We start from the raw sequence: 15,974 nt of genomic DNA, 5'->3' as shown, positions 1-15,974 counted from the left end.
ATTGTAGGGATATAACATAATTTATTTAAACAGTCACCTCGTTACCAATCAAGACTTTGAAAACTGTTGCTATATTCTGACGTAGTGGTTGGAGAATTCTGTTTCAGATAAATACGTTGTCTCTCTCAGTCTCATGGACCCTTGGCATGAACCAAAGAGGAAAAAAAGATCTATTGAACAATCATCATGCTACTGAATCTATTTCACTGTTGTCTTCTAGGCACAAAGGAATGACTGTTCTCATTCTCTAGCTTCCATGTTATATATCTTGTTAGAGTTTCTAACTGGGCTGCTCTACCATTATTAATTATATGTCTTTTTTAACTTGGGAAGTACGTCAGTGACTGAATAGTGAATGAATAGTGATCCATCTTCCTTCACCAGAATGAACATGCAGAATGTTAATACAGTGCTAGGTTTCAGGGAGAAACCATCTTTGTAACTAAATAAAGCAAGAATTTAACAGAACACTAACTCCCTCTTTGGGGTGTGCCCCCTGAGTCCTTCTAAGAACGTGCGGTTAAGTATATATATATATATCAAGATCCATCTTCGGAGATTATTCATGTGAGTTGTTATTCTGTGTCTCATTTCATCTGATGGAGCAGCTGCTAGCCAGATGAGCATGGCCACAATCATACCTTCTCTTCCAGTCATCAGCTTTTTTTTTTTTTTTTTTTAAAGCAAAAGTCACTTCCAGGGGGCTTCCCTGGTGGCGCAGTGGTTGAGAGTCCGCCTGCCGAGGCAGGGGACATGGACTTGTGCCCCGGTCCGGGAAGATCCCACATGCCGCGGAGTGGCTGGGCCCGTGAGCCATGGCTGCTAAGCCTGCGCGTCCGGAGCCTGTGCTCTGCAACGGGAGAGGCCACAACAGTGAGAGGCCCGTGTACTGCAAAAAAAAAAAAAAGTCACTTCCAGAAGAGAGATTTTTGCTATTTGCCTTTATCTTTGATTTTATTCTAAATACATTCCTCCTTTCTCTGTAAGTGTGATAAGAGGAGACCTGCTGTTGGCTGTCCAGCCTCTATTCCCCTTCCTTCATGATGACAATAACCTGTTTACTTTAGGAAACGGTCTCTTACACCATTCTCAGCCATGCAGAACTGATGTGAGGGGCTCCACAGTCACCTCTGATTACAACCTGATTTCTCTCTTCCTAGACATAGCGATTGGTTCAAAGACAGTCACAGGACTTAAGCAAGTCCAATCAGTGGTCCTTTGATGGGGATTCTGGGGCACAGAGTCCTTTCTCTTCTGTTTGATGTTAATGAGGAAGCATGTCCCCTTTCCCCCAGGAGCTACTGGTAGACATCTGGCAACAATGAGAAGAGCCAGCCTTAGGATGAAGAGAGTAGAGACGGGAAGAAACAGAATCCTTTGAGTTGCTGGATCAAATCTTGCCCAAAATCCCTTCTACATTTGTCCCTTTCAAATACATGAACTAATAAATTATTTTTCTAAGCCAATTTGGGGAAGGTTTTCTAATGCTTATACCTGAAAGATACCTACCATAACTGATGCCATTTGTAAAGAAACGGCAGCAAACTTACAGCTTTCTTTCCATTGATGGCCTTCTTCTTATTTACAAATTCTTCTTCTTCTGTAACCCCTGGGTTTTCTGCCCATTGAACCCACAATCTGCTTCTCATTACTGCCTTTCTGCACCTTTCCTCTTTTCCATGCATCCCAAATATCTCAAACTCCCTTTCTTTTCAAAGCTGCCACAACCCCTTCTCCAGCCCTGGGAGATTTTCTGTTTCCAGGAGTGACAAAGAAATAGGACACAATCCCCCAGTTTCCTTCTTCTTTCCTTTTATAGGAGGCAAGCACTTGGGATGTTCAGACCTCAGGAATTTGTTGCTGCGCACTTTGGGGAAATATCCAGGGCAGCAAAATTACAAACACGGGGTTTGTGCAGGGTTGCAGAAAGCACTTGCTGTTATTGTCTTTGGGCCGTAGGACTTAGTTCCTGGCTGGTTCCAAGGTGTCATCCTCATATGACATTGGAAAGTTGGCCTAAAGTACTTAGCCCAGGAAATTCAAGTTGGCGCCTTTGGTAGGTCTGGGGACATTCTGAGTTGCAATCTAAACTTCCTTCCTCGTTTTTGTGGCAGGTATGGATTCTTAGGTCTTTTCATTTTAAAAATTTTTATTTATTTATTTTTAAAAATTTATTATTTATTTATTTATTTTTGGCTGTGTTGGGTCCTCGTTTCTGTGCGCGGGCTTTCTCTAGTTGTGGCGAGCGGGGGCTACTCTTCGTTGCGGTGTGCGGGCTTCTCATTGCGGTGGCTTGTCTTGTTGAGGAGCACGGGCTCTAGGCGTGTGGGCTTCAGTAGTTGTGGCACGCGGGCTCAGTAGTTGTGGCATGTGGGCTCAGTAGTTGTGGCTCACGGGCTCTAGAGTGCAGGCTCAGAAGTTGTGGTGCATGGGGCTTAGTGGCTCTGCAGCGTGTGGGATCCTCCCGGACTAGGGCTCGAACCCGTGTCCCCTGCATTCATAGGTGGATTCTTAACCACTGCGCCACCAGGGAAGTCCCTTAGGTCTTTTTAGAGGAGGAAAGAACTTCTCACCTGGTCCCCAGAAATTATTTCTGTGGGCTTTTGGCCACTCTGCACCTACTTTATGGATGCCTCACCTGCCCTTCAAGAAGAGCTCTCCAACTCCAGTCCTTGTAAATCCTACCTAGTGTAGGTAACACCTATTGTTTATTCCTCAGCATTGAGTCTCTTCCTTCGTGGTAGAAGTACCCCAATTCCTTAGGGGAGCCACCTCTCCCTGACTCTTAGTCATGAGATTTAGGTGGGAATGCCCTTCGCTCCACAGGTGGGCTCTGATTAACTGAAACCAATCAGCAAAGCCCACATCTGACTACAGTGATTGGTTCAGGATGGGCACATGACCCCATTTAGGCCATAGAGACATGAGGAAGTATTTGCTAAGTTCTTCATCCAGACTTCAGCCTGGCTAGTGTCATCTCCTGCAACTTCCTAGATGCCCCCTTGGCTTCAGCCCCTGAAGTCCTTTCTTTTTTTCTTGCCCAGATCTCTCTGTTCTACCCAACTTGCCCCTAGTGCTTTTTCAAGATACTAATGCAGGGACTTCCCTAGTGGTCCAGTAGTTAAGACTCCTCCCTTCCACTGCAGGGGACACAGGTCCAATCCCAGGTCGGGGAACTAAGATCCCACATGCTGCGCAGCACGGCCAAAAAATTGAAAAAAAAGAAAAAAGATACTAATGAAGATTCTATTCTAACCAACATTTGGTTCCTTTACCTCTTGTTCTAAACCAGGGATAGCAAGTAGATTTTATCTTGCCGGTCAACTATGATCAATAAGTATTAGGACTGAGATCTGTGCTAAGAAAGATTCTGAGGTTGCCTCTGGCTTCAGCAAGAAAGTGTGCAGTGATCACTTAGTGATGTCTGCCGTGGGCATGGGATGGAGAGACCATGTACCTTATGTTTTTTCTATCAGTGTTCTAAGTCAAGGTCTGAGCCTAGCTTCTCCAGCAGTCATAGCCTTTCAGATGCCTCTCTGCAGCTCCTGGCTGAATGTATCTTTTCCTGGTTGACTTACGGGTGCACCCAATAACCTTCTGCTTCTTGTCTAAGGAACACATTGTGTTCATAGTCCTCTTGCAGATCTGAAATGACTGACATACCCTCAGACAAGTGATTTGCTTGGCCCCCCCTTCCCGGCTTATATTATTTGCTGCTTCCATCTGCTCAAGTTTCCGGTGGCTCATTCAGGTGTCCCAGTGGTGTTCCTCCCTCCTTCCCCAGCTACAACGGTCATTTTAGGATTATAATTTACAATATCAAAATCGCTTAAACACAAATAGACATGATTTCTACCAAGAGAACAGGTGGACTGTTGATCACCCACCAGTCCCCATCCATGGCCAATAAAGTTTCATCCTTTTTATAGACACGGCTGAGCCAAGCTTTATTCACGATTCTTTCCTCGAAACCACAGCAACATCTTTGGCACTCTAGAAATTCTGATTCCTGAACAAAATCCATTTGTACCAGCGTTTGAGCTCTACAAATGTAATGTATTTATCCTGTTTTTAACAGGAGAGCTTTCTGTATCCTATGTGGTGTGTAATCAGTGCCAACTTTCAGTTGATATCCCAGCTCAGAGACAGATCCCTCTGAGGTCCCACTCACCTTGGTCAGCGGGTTCTTACCAGTGAGTGGAATCATGATGTGGGCTGTGTGTGGTATTTGCAGAGGGGTGTCTAGTCTGTGAGCCCCTCACCTAGTGGTCTGAGCTGAGGATGTACAGGGACCTGGGATGCCCTGTGAGGACTGGAGGGTCCCCATCAAGATCCCCGATTTAGTCACACCTGCAGAGTCCCTTTTCCCACGTAAGGTAACAGGTTCCAGGGATTGAGACATGACATCTTTTGGGGGGTCACTAATCAGGCTACTGTAGACCTATAGCTATAGGGGGCCCTGCTACTGCAGAAAAGGATCTGCTCAAAACAAATGAGCTTGGCATTATGTCATTTGCTTGTCTCGCATGGTACCTACTGGAAATATGATAAAACTGCATACAGCCCACACAATCTATGAAAATTTTGGAACATAAGTCACGGTTCTCCCTGTGGTAGGCCTTTGCGGTTTTGCCACCCAGGATCCACGTCTCCCTCTCAATATAGCCAGACTGTCTGAGTTCATCTCCTGCTCTGCCACTTACTGGCTGTGTGACCTTGGAGGATGTACTTAAACTCTCTGTGCCTTGAGTTCCTTGTACATAAAATAAAATGATAATTGTACCTCTAGCATATGGTTCTTGTAGGAATTAAATGAGTTAATGTGTATAAAGTGTTTCAAAAACTGCCCCGCACGTAGTGTATGTGTGAACTGTTGTCCCTATTACCCCAACTTTCCTCTGGGGAAATCGTCCCCCCCCTTCCTTCAGCGTATGTGTTTCGGACACAGCTGACTCCACCTTTACATCTGCTTTCAGTCTGACATCTCACCTAAGCCCTCTCTGAATCCAGATTTGCTGGTTCCATCTCTCCAGAAAGAGAACTTCTTGGCCAGGGACAGAGGGTGGATCTGGGGTAACAACTGACTTGCTCCTGATTAACTCGCTCTATTTAGTAAATGAAAGCTCTCCATTCTTTAACCTTAGGTGATTCATATTATAAAAGAAAATAGCCTCATAATATATCAGTTCAAAATTACTTTGTGCGAGTTCTGTTCTGGCCTAAAAGTGATAGGGGTAGGGGGGAGTATTTCTGATCCACCTTTCCCTTTCTGCTGAGTCCCACTTTCCAGCACTACAGTCTCCAGAATTGTTGGATCTCTAGTCTGCTGCCATCATCTCTCATTCTTTTTGTGCTTGTGGATTTTTCCTATTTTATTCTTTTTCAGTCATGTTATTGGGATTGTAGAAGAGAGAAATGATAATAAGCCTGTGTTCAACCCACTTTAACCATAAAGCCTTTGAGGAATCAAAAAACCTTTTCTGGAAAATGCACAGGCAGCCTTGCCTGGCCAGTCCGTCTTTTACAAGTCCCTGAACTACACCAACCTACGTAGAAATTACATCCGCAAATCCCAGTAACTATTTTTGAAGAAATGTGAGTACTCAGACACCTATTACTCTTCAGGATGAAATGTCTTCCTTCTAAAAGAAATAATAAATGACATACTAAGAATTAATCCCTGTTCTTTGTTCAATGAGACGAATAGTCATGGCTCACAAATGAAACCACCTTGCTTTGGTTCCTGCGACCTTCCACCCACACCCCTGCTTTGTCTACTTTGGGATTGCCCTTGGGGCTCCCAAACGGATACCAGCTCTTTGTCAGAATTGCAGGCGTGTTCTGGTGGGCTTTTTTTTTTTTTCTTTTTTAATTGTCTTTCTTTGTTCTCTACCGTGTGAGAGGTTGTGGAGTCACAGCTAAACAATCATCTGCCCCTCATCACCTCACTCTCTTATCATCACTGCCACCGTGACTACAGAACAAAAACAAGGAGAAACAAGGATGTAATTCAGCCATCTGAAAATGGCGTGTGGGAAATGCCAGTTACTGACTCACTTACCTTGAAATAATACATCTTGACATCTTGGGGGTCAGGATGAGCTACCCATTCAGATAATTTTCTATAAATTTCTCCAGACAGAGGCCCCATGCCCCTCTTACTTCACCTCTCCACACCGAAACAACTCACATAATAAATTATGAGGCCGGAGAAGAGCTGGGTTTTGTGGAAACCAAAGCTTATACAATTTAGAGGGAGGTGGGCTCCTTCTTTAGGAAAAAGAATGCAAAATTGTAAACAATGAAGTCGAATATTTACATAAAATGGGAAAAGAAATTACAGCCAGTCACAAAATTTAAAAAGCTGACAGGAACTTCCTTGGTGGTCCACTGGTAAAGACTCCACACTTCCACTGCAGGGGGTGTGGGTTCGATCCCTGGTTGGGAAACTTAAGATTCTGTAGGCTGCGTAGCATGGCCAAAAAATTTAAAAAATAAATAAATAAAATAAAAATAAAAGGCTGACAAATACTACAAAAATCTAGAAAAATAATATCTTCATTATTTGATGGCTTGACACATCTAATATCCTCTCTATTGTTTGGTGACATACCTCTATACACTTCTTATGACAATGATTTTGTAACATCATTTTCTACCAAAAGATTACTCAGTCTTTCCTCTAGCATGGTTGAATAAATTTCTTTATTGATATGTTAGAAAAGGTTTTTCAACCTCAGAACTGGTTACTGGTAAACCATGTAATTTTTTTAAATTGTTGTCAAATTTGGGAAATCCTACATCAGCTTTCTTTCATATAGAAGCTGAAAGATTTCATGCATATTTCAAGTTTTGTTGCACAGGGACTACTCTTCAGTACTTTTTGAATTAATGACCCTCATTAACCCGTTTGTCGTTGATAACCCCATTGTTCTGGTGGATTATGATGTCAGTATTTTATGCTAGATCAAGAAGAAACAGATATCAAACAATATAGAAGCTTATTCTTTACTTCTATTCAAAACTTCTCTCTTCCTCTTTATGAATTACTACTTTGGATATAATTTGAAAAAAAAATTGCTTATTTATGACTCCCCTTCTCTTCCCATTCCTACCTAGCTCCCTTCTGCACCCTGCAGGGCCTCTCACATATGTGGACACTCCAGTCCATACAACCAAGCTTTATCCATAGCCTCCAGCAAACTGCTGTGCCTTGGCCACTTCTTGGGCCTAGGGGTGTGCATTCCTATAGCATGGTCCACTCTTGGAAGTCTGGACTCAGGGGAGAGGCCCATGTAGATCCTGGGAGCGGGTTCAGGACCATTTGGACAGGGAATTTTGTAGTCCTGGGTACTCAAATTATGGGAAGAAGGGAAGGGTGTAAATTCCTGGTGGGCACAGCCCCTGGACCCTGCAGACTTCTCATCTAGAGGGGAGGGGTGCAGCAGGAGGAGAGCCACAGTGAGGCTCTCTGATGTGTGAAGCCCAGGGCAGGAGCTCCTGTTGCTCAGGACCAAAGGCAGTGCTGATACCATCTCAACTTTGCTTTAACCAGATCTCCAAAGTGCCCACACCCACTCCAGTTCCACCCAGCATGAGGGGAAATGTGATGCAGATTTTACTAAAACATGAGACCCCATTGAACACATTACTAGAGCCCTTCTGGCACCTTGGAGGGGGCCCATGCAAACGAGGGATTTCTTTGGTTTCACAGTAAGTTGCGTCTGTGTAATATGCAGCAATTATCTGGGGATCTGGCACACTGAATGAACACCAGTCTCAAAGTTGGACCTCGAATTTAAATTTTTGTCCTTATTCAGTGCTAAAGTTTTAAGGGAATCCCTGCACTGATTCTGCACCCTTAGAACCATTCCTTGCCTTTTGCTTGCTCTGCTCTGTATCTCAGAAGGCCAATGCCAGTCCGCAGGAGATTGAGGGGATAGGAAAGAAGCCAGGGTATTTCTCCCTCTCCCTCTCTGCCTGAGGCCTCTTCTCCATGTCTCTAACTCTCACTGGATGGACCTCTTGCTTCATGGTTCCAGCTTTTCCTGGGTGACCCTGTACCTAAGTTCCAGTAACACCACCTCCTCCATTTGTCCTTCCAACTGAGTGGTTCTCACCCACGGACGTTTCTGCCTACTCCCCACCCCCTCTACTCAAGGGACATTTAGCAATGTCTGGAAACATTTTTGGTTGTTACAGCTTAGGTGAGGGGGGGTGCTACTGGCATCTAGTGGCTGAAGGCCAGACATAAAGACTAAACATCCTATGATGCCCAGGACAGCCCCTCACACCAAAGGATCAGCTGGCCCAAAATACCAATAGTCCCAAGGTTGAGAAACCTGCTCTAGCCTAAAGGCAGTAGTGGCTCCTTCCATTGCTCATCTCAGGTTTGCCTCATTGTTCTGTCTGGTGCTTAGCTGTTCCGTTATGTGTCACCAATCCCCTGTATTAAATTCCTTCTGTTTAAACACTTAAAGTGGCTTCTGTTTTCTTGGTTAAATTGATTAATGCCTCCCCAGAGTATCAGCTCAGCTTCTTTACTTTTCTCTTCTCTACTCAACTAAGTCAATGATAATTTCTCTGCCACCTCCCCATCTGTATTAATCAGGGTTCTCCAGAGAAACAGAACCAATAGGATATATATATGTATAGATATAGATAGATAGATATAGATATAGGTATATATAGATATATATCTCAAGAGATTTATTAAAGGAATTGGTTCATATGGTTATGGAGGCCTAGAAGTCCCCTGATCTGCTGTCTGCAGGCTGGAGATCCAAGAAAGCCGGTGGTGTAATTCAGGCTGAGTTCAAAGGTCCAAGAATCAGGAGCATCAATATCTGAGGGCAGGAGGAGATGGACATCCCAGCTTAAACAAAGAGCACATTGCCCTTCCTTTTCCTTTTTGTTCTATTCATGCCCTCAACGGATTGGGTGATGCCCACCTGCTCTGGTGAGGGTGATCTTCTTTACTCAGCCTCCCAGCTCAAATGCTGATCCCTTCTGAAAGCACCCACACAGACATATCCAGAAATAATGTTTTACCAGCTATTTGGGCATTTCTTTTCCCAGTCAAGTTGACATATAAAATTAACCATCACACTATCTCACTCTTTCACTCCAGAACTTTATCGTTTTCATAGAGTATTTTTTGATTAATAGACTATATTATTTTATTATGAAGCTCACCCAGGGTTATAAAATGAGCAGAAGAAAATGCATAACTTTCTTTTACTAAAAAATACAGCACTCAGATTAATATAATCCAATATCCATCCTTCAGAATATATTATTTTAAAAATGCATTTGGTTAATTTAATATTACTATAAATACAAAGTGTAGATTAATTTAAACCTGATTAAAGTGAGGTCTTTGGGGATTCTTCTTAATTCCCTGTTTGGCAAAATTGAGGAGAGTGCTATTTTTTTTTTCCTGTATTTAAAAAATTTTCAGCATAACGAGTTGAGTTCAACTTATGGAGTGCCAAAGTGACGAAAAAAAATACATTTTGGGCTTCCTCCATGTCAGGGGATGTATTGGTTTCCTAGTGTTGCCAAAACAATGCACCAAAACCTGCATGGAGTAAAATGACAAATTTATTCTCTCAATTCTGGAGGCCAGAAGTCCAAAATCAAAGTGCTAGCAGGGCCATGCTCCCTCTGAAGGTGCTGGGGAAGGAATGATTCCAGGCCTCTCTCCTAGCTTCTGGTGGCCTCAGGCATTCCTTGGCTTGTAGACGCATCACTCCGATCCTCTGTCTTTACGTGGCGCTCTCCCTGCATCTTCACATGGTCTTTCCTCTGTGTACATCCGTGTCCATGTCCAAATTTTACCTTTTTATAAGGATACCAGTTATATTGGACTAGGGCCCACCCAACTGAGCTCGTTTTAACTTAATTTCCAATTAAGGTCCCATTCTGAGGTACTGAGAGTTAAGACTCCAACATACCTTTTTTTTGGGGGGGGGGGCACTATTCAACCAATGACAGGATTGTTCATGTTTTTGTACCCTTTTTAATGACTTTTTGAGTGAGGGGAACTTGTATATGCATTCAGGCTCAAAAGATATATTTTAACTTTGCTTTTTTAAAGAGTAGTTAAAACGTCTATTTGTCTTTAGGGAACTTACTCAACAAATACCTGGTAGGCAGCTTCTATGCATTAGGTATTGTGCTGAGCATACAGATGACCAAAACAAAGTCCCAACTGTGAAGGATCTCACTCATAGTCTAGTAGGTGCCATGGATAGGAAAACAATTCTAATGTAGTCCGAGAAGTGCTGTATTAGAGATCTAAGGAGGGGAATTGTGGCTCAAACAGCACTGTATGGAGATGGAATCAGGGCTGGGTCAGGGGTGTGGCATCCTCCAGGAGCAAGGGAAGGGTAGTGCAGGTCTGAGAAACTGTGGACAGAGACCTGGAGAGCAGGGGCTGCTCAGAGAGGCAGGACCATCTGTGGTCACTGCTCACAGGAAGCACAGACAAAGGAGTGGGGAGTGGATGAGAACAGATGGAGGCCGTGCTAGGAAGGAGTGGTCCAGTGTACCTTGCTAAGGACCTGGTGATGAGCAGCTGAGTTTTGTAATCAAGGGAGTAATAACAGATTTGTTTTGGAAAGATGAATTTGAGAGTACCACCGTCAGGGGTGGATTTCTGTGTGTTTACTTGTTTCTAAATTTAAAGTTCATTTCCTTGTCCTCATTACTAATCTCTCAACAGCTTTCACCAGAGTTGACTGCTTCCTTCTTTTTGAAATAATTTCCTCTCCTGGCCTCTATCACTGTGACTTTCTGGTTTCTCTCCTGGGTCGTGGCTTCTCTTCCTTGCTGACTCTTCCTCTGTGAGTCTCAAGGCTCATGCAGGGACCTTCTTCCTTCTCTTCTCTCTTATCTCCCCTCTTTCCTGGATGATCTCATCCAGTTCCATGGCTTCAAATTTGTACCCCAGCCCTGGCCTCTCCCTTAAGACCCACACTTGTCTGTCTAACTGTCTCATCCATCCTGCCACCCGGGTCCCTATAGGCACCTCAAACTCAATATCTTAAATCTGTTTCTTCCCAAGGCTTCCCCTGCTCAGTGAATGGCCCACATTTGCCCAAGTAGTTGCTCAACCCCCAGAGGCAAGATTTATCTTTAATTCCTCCATTTCCTTCATCTCCCACATACAAATCCATCTCGGGATCTTTCTGGCTCTACAACCAAAATATGTCTTTTTTTTTTTTTTTTTTTTTTGCGGTACGTGGGCCTCTCACGGCTGTGGCCTCTCCCGCTGCGGAGCACAGACTCCGGACGCGCAGGTTCCGGATGCGCAGGCTCAGCGGCCATGGCTCACGGGCCCAGCCGCTCCGCGGCACGTGGGATCCTCCCGGACCGGGGCACGAACCCGTGTCCCCTGCATCGGCAGGCGGACCCTCAACCACTGCGCCACCAGGGAAGCCCCCAAAATATGTCTTTAATCCATCCATTTATCCCCATCTCCACTATCACCTCATTAGGCTAGGTCCCCACTGTCTCTTACCTAGCTGATTGCAATGGTCTCCTAACTGGTCTCCCCACACATGCCCTTATCCATTCTATTCTCCACCCAACAACCCTAATTATCTTATTAGAATTTTTAACCAGATATATCATTCAGTATGCAACTTGAACTTCTTACTATGGCCTGAAAGGCCTACTATGATCTGTTTCCTGTTTCTCTTTAATCTCACCATTCCAACCACTGTCCTTCCTTCTGTTCCTTGAAAACGCCTGTCCCTTTCCTGCCTCTGGGCCTTTGCACTTGCTGTTCCCTCTGTCTAGAACCTTCTCCCTAAACTGCTTGCATGCCAATCTCTTTTTCACCCTTCAGGACTTTGTTCACATGTCACCTTCTCAAGGAGGCCTTCCTGGCCTATCCCATCTAAAGGAGGCCTCCACTCTTATTACTCTATTATATTTGTTTTTCCCTTGTTTTTTTATTACCTTGTTTATTTCCATCAGAGCATTTTTCAAAATATGAATGTATGCTTGTTTATTTAGTTGTTCATATTTTGTTTCTTCCTCTTGCCTCCAAACACCATTCCCTCCCTCCATTCCACAACTTAGGACCCTGTCTACAATATTTGTTATACAATATGGTACCTCGGGGAGATTTCTAAATACCCATCATCCATCAAGTAGCTCCAATGCTCCCATCACTGCACCTCTTTGTTTACATTGTATAATTTCATCTCCCCAACAATCCTATTGGGGTGGAATTATTATCCCCGTGCTACCAGTGAAGAAACTGTTTTAGAGGATTAGATGATTTTCCCAAGGCCACGTAGCCACTAAGATGTGGTGGAGGCAGGATATGAGCCCACATCTGTCTGGTTCTGAAGCCCTCTCCTTCTACTGTGCTGCATGCTGCAGTCCCTGGCACTTAGAGGAATATAGAGAAAGTATAACTTACGTTGCTACTCTTTTTCTTCTTTTGCTTGACCGACTTTAAACATCAACCTTCTGACACTTTCATGGACAAACATTCATTGGCCCATCATCCTTTCACTTGGGAAACTACTGTGTCCCATGCCTAGGAATCCTGCTTAGCCATATGGTACCAGGGACACTAACACCACCCCTCCCTTCTCCACATTGACTGCACATGTGACCTGGGCTGGCCAATCAGAATATTACTTTCCCAGTTTTCCATACCATTATAGGAAGTAGCATGTGATCTGAACCAGGCCAATCAGCATCCTCTCTGGGACTTTGCTGGAGCTCTAGGGACAGCTGTTCCTTTAGGATCATCAGGAGCTGCAAGTGGTTGTCTTAGTCACATAGAGAGATGCTGCTAAAAGAGGAAGCCAAACAGAAGACAGCAGAGCTAAGAGATGGATGGAGAGAGAGACAGAATCAGAAACTTAACATAATTTCAATCCTAACCACTTGCTTATTTGATTATTTGGTTAATATCTAGCTCCTCACTAATCTAGTTCCACAAGGGTAAGAATTATGTCTTGCTCTTGTTTGCCGTTGTCTCCCCAGTGCCCAAGGCAGTGCCTGCCATGTAGTAGGTGTCCCAGGTGTATCTGAATGATCGCGAGTATTGATTCTACCAGCAGTGTCTGAGCTCACAGCATAATGATAATATTCAAGAGAAATCGTTTCTATCTCCAGCTTTTGGAATGAGCTGCCTTCGTTTGTGAGGCTTGATTAAAATTGGAGGAAACTTAATCGTAGAGTCATATTTAACCATCTGATATATTTATAATGGGATACATAATAAGAATAATTTAGGTTATAATGGGTGTGGATTGAAAATGGGCAGGGATAATGCATTCTGGCTCTGTTCTTTAGAAATATGTGTGACGTCTGAGGCACTCTAATTTTTTTTTAAATTAATTATTTATCTTTTGGCTGCATTGGGTCTTCCTTGCTGTGCGCGGGCTTTCTCTAGTCGCGCAAGTGGGGGCTACTCTTCGTTGTGATGCGTGGATTTCTCACTGGGTGGCTTCTCTTGTTGCGGAGCACGGGCTCTAGGCGCACGGGCTTCAGGAGTTGTGGCACGTGGGCTCAGTAGTTGTGGCTCCCAGGCTCTAGAGCGCAGGCTCAGTAGTTGTGGTGCGTGGGCTTAGTTGCTCTGTAGCATGTGGGATCTTCCCAGACCAGGGCTCGAACCCATGTCCCCTGCATTGGCAGGCAGATTCTTAACCACTGTGCCACCAGGGAAGCCCTGAGGCACTGTAATTTAATTTGACTTTAATATGTCTTTAAGCACACTGTCAGATTATAACCTGATTCATCACTCATTCAGAGGCTAAAAATAGAGGCTGATACAGGAGGTTAACATCACCTAGCAAGGAGCGTTTCCTCAAAGGGATAGATGTAAATCAGAGGAAGCACGTCACTCACTCGTATCCAGCGCCACAGGCTGGGTACACCTGGTGCTTGGCAATTGTTTCAGGATGAAATGACTCTTGTGCTGAAACTGCTGTCATTCACGACAGGCGGTTTGAGAGGGTTTCAGAATATGAGACGACTGAAAATCTGACCCCAGCCAGCCCTTGATAAGCATTCCCTATGGACCATGGTCCCTGATTGCCAGTTGCTTTCATTTGGTGTCCAGGGAAGCAATTCAAACAGCGGGATGGACTGTGGGAAAGGAAGACAATTTGGGATGTCTCTTAACTTTTTTCTGGAAAAACCGCTAATCTTTCATTGTGTCCTAACTTCCCTTTTGGTAACATAAAAATGGTTTATGTTTCCCCTCTGGAGTCTGCCAAGTCCTTAGAGATCCTCGGGGGCGGTGGGGAGGGGCAGCACGAAAATAAAGGATGCAAATTGTGACACTGCTAGCAAGAGGAAGGAGAGGCGCTGACCTCTGATGGCTCACAGCCAGGCAGCACAATGAATGAAACTTGGCAATTTCTGCTCACTTGGGGTAGGCAGAGTTCAGGACTAGAATTACAGATGAGGGAAGAAAGTGATCATCTATGGAACATATAGCTGTGTGCTGGTCATGCTATTAGGTATTACCTTAACAGGTATTTTCTCGTAGGTATTACCTGCTTACCTAACAGGTATTATTGCATGGCATATGGTGTTACCTTAATAGTTGAACTGTTCTATAGACGAGGAACTTGCCTCTCATGGGAGGTAAGTAATTTCTAAGCCAGTAAGTTAAAGAAGCAGCGTTCATCTCCAAGACTAGCTCCAAAGTGCTGACAATTTTCCTCTTGGCATTACACTGTGCCACCTATATTCATCTATGAGACAGAAAAGCAAGAGAGATATTTGCCCAAATGTACCAATGACTGCAGGCCCCTTCGGGGGCCCCGGGTTTAGGTAGGAAGGGGCACCCGTCTGTGGAGTAGGGATGGCTCAATTTCATGGACAACATTACAGTTTGGAAAGAATCAAGATCACAACTTCTGTGCCCTCTGAGGTTTCTTTCATGGATCCCTTTTGTTATTTCAGGGCCTCCTCTGCCCGGCCTCCAACTCTCTCGGGCTTTACTCTGGCTCTGCCCACTTTGGTTCTACCTTTTCTTCTTCCCAACCATGTCCTTTTCCCCTACAGAATTTATTCATCTGAACCTTTCTTCTGGTCATGGGAAGTCATTAGCTTGCTGATTTCTTCGCAAGCTAATTCATGCATGGGTATTAGTGGCAAAAAAGTACTATGGGCAGTGTTCAGTAGTCTCTGACATCAATAAGACTCACTCAGACGACGTTCTGTCTCATTCAGTGGGTTCTGACGTGAGCCTTCAATCCGTTTTCACTGGGGGATTGGTGGAAACCAGGGGTGGTTAAAAGAAACATCTCTGGGGACTTCCCTGGAGGTCCAGTGGTTAAGACTCTGCACTTCCACTGCAGGTGGCACGGGTTCGATCCCTGGTCGGGGGAACTAAAATTCCACATGGTGTTGCCAAAAAAAAAAAAAAAAAAAAAGAAACATCTCTGTTCCCATCCCACCCTATGGAAATTTTCTCCTCCTCAGGGTCTTGTGAATCCTCACAGTTTACCATTCACCTTGCACTGAAACGCCCACTCCCGGTGCCAAGGACAGTATTGTAATGACTGAGCATGTCCTGGGAGCTGTTAGTAAAGGCTCAGATTTAACTGTCAAGTAGAATAAGTATCATCTGTGTTGCCAGAGATTCCCTCTCGTCTCCTGGTCCTCTTGGGCTCTGCAGTGCGGACACCAGCATCCCTGGCCTCAGGAAGGCTGTTGTCTCTGAGACCCATGGACCCCTAGGGCTCCTGCTATTCTCTCTGACCTCAGAGTGACGTGATGGCAAATGCAAATTCACATCTTCTGTCGTGTGGAGACTTTTTCTTTGGTAAAATATACATGACACAAAATGTACCATTTTAACTATTCAGTGGCACTAAGTATATTCACATTGTTGTGCAACCATCACATCTATCCATCTCCAGAATGGTTTCATTATCCCAAACTGAAATTTCTGTGTTTATTAAAAAAAAGTCCCCACCCACCCTCCCTTA

This window comes from Aethalodelphis obliquidens, unplaced genomic scaffold (assembly GCF_003676395.1).
Source record: "Aethalodelphis obliquidens isolate GAN/ISIS:26980383/991018 unplaced genomic scaffold, ASM367639v1 scaffold8, whole genome shotgun sequence".
NCBI lineage: Eukaryota > Metazoa > Chordata > Mammalia > Artiodactyla > Delphinidae > Aethalodelphis > Aethalodelphis obliquidens.
The sequence above is the reverse complement of the archived record's forward strand: the minus strand, read 5'-3'. Positions refer to the sequence as shown.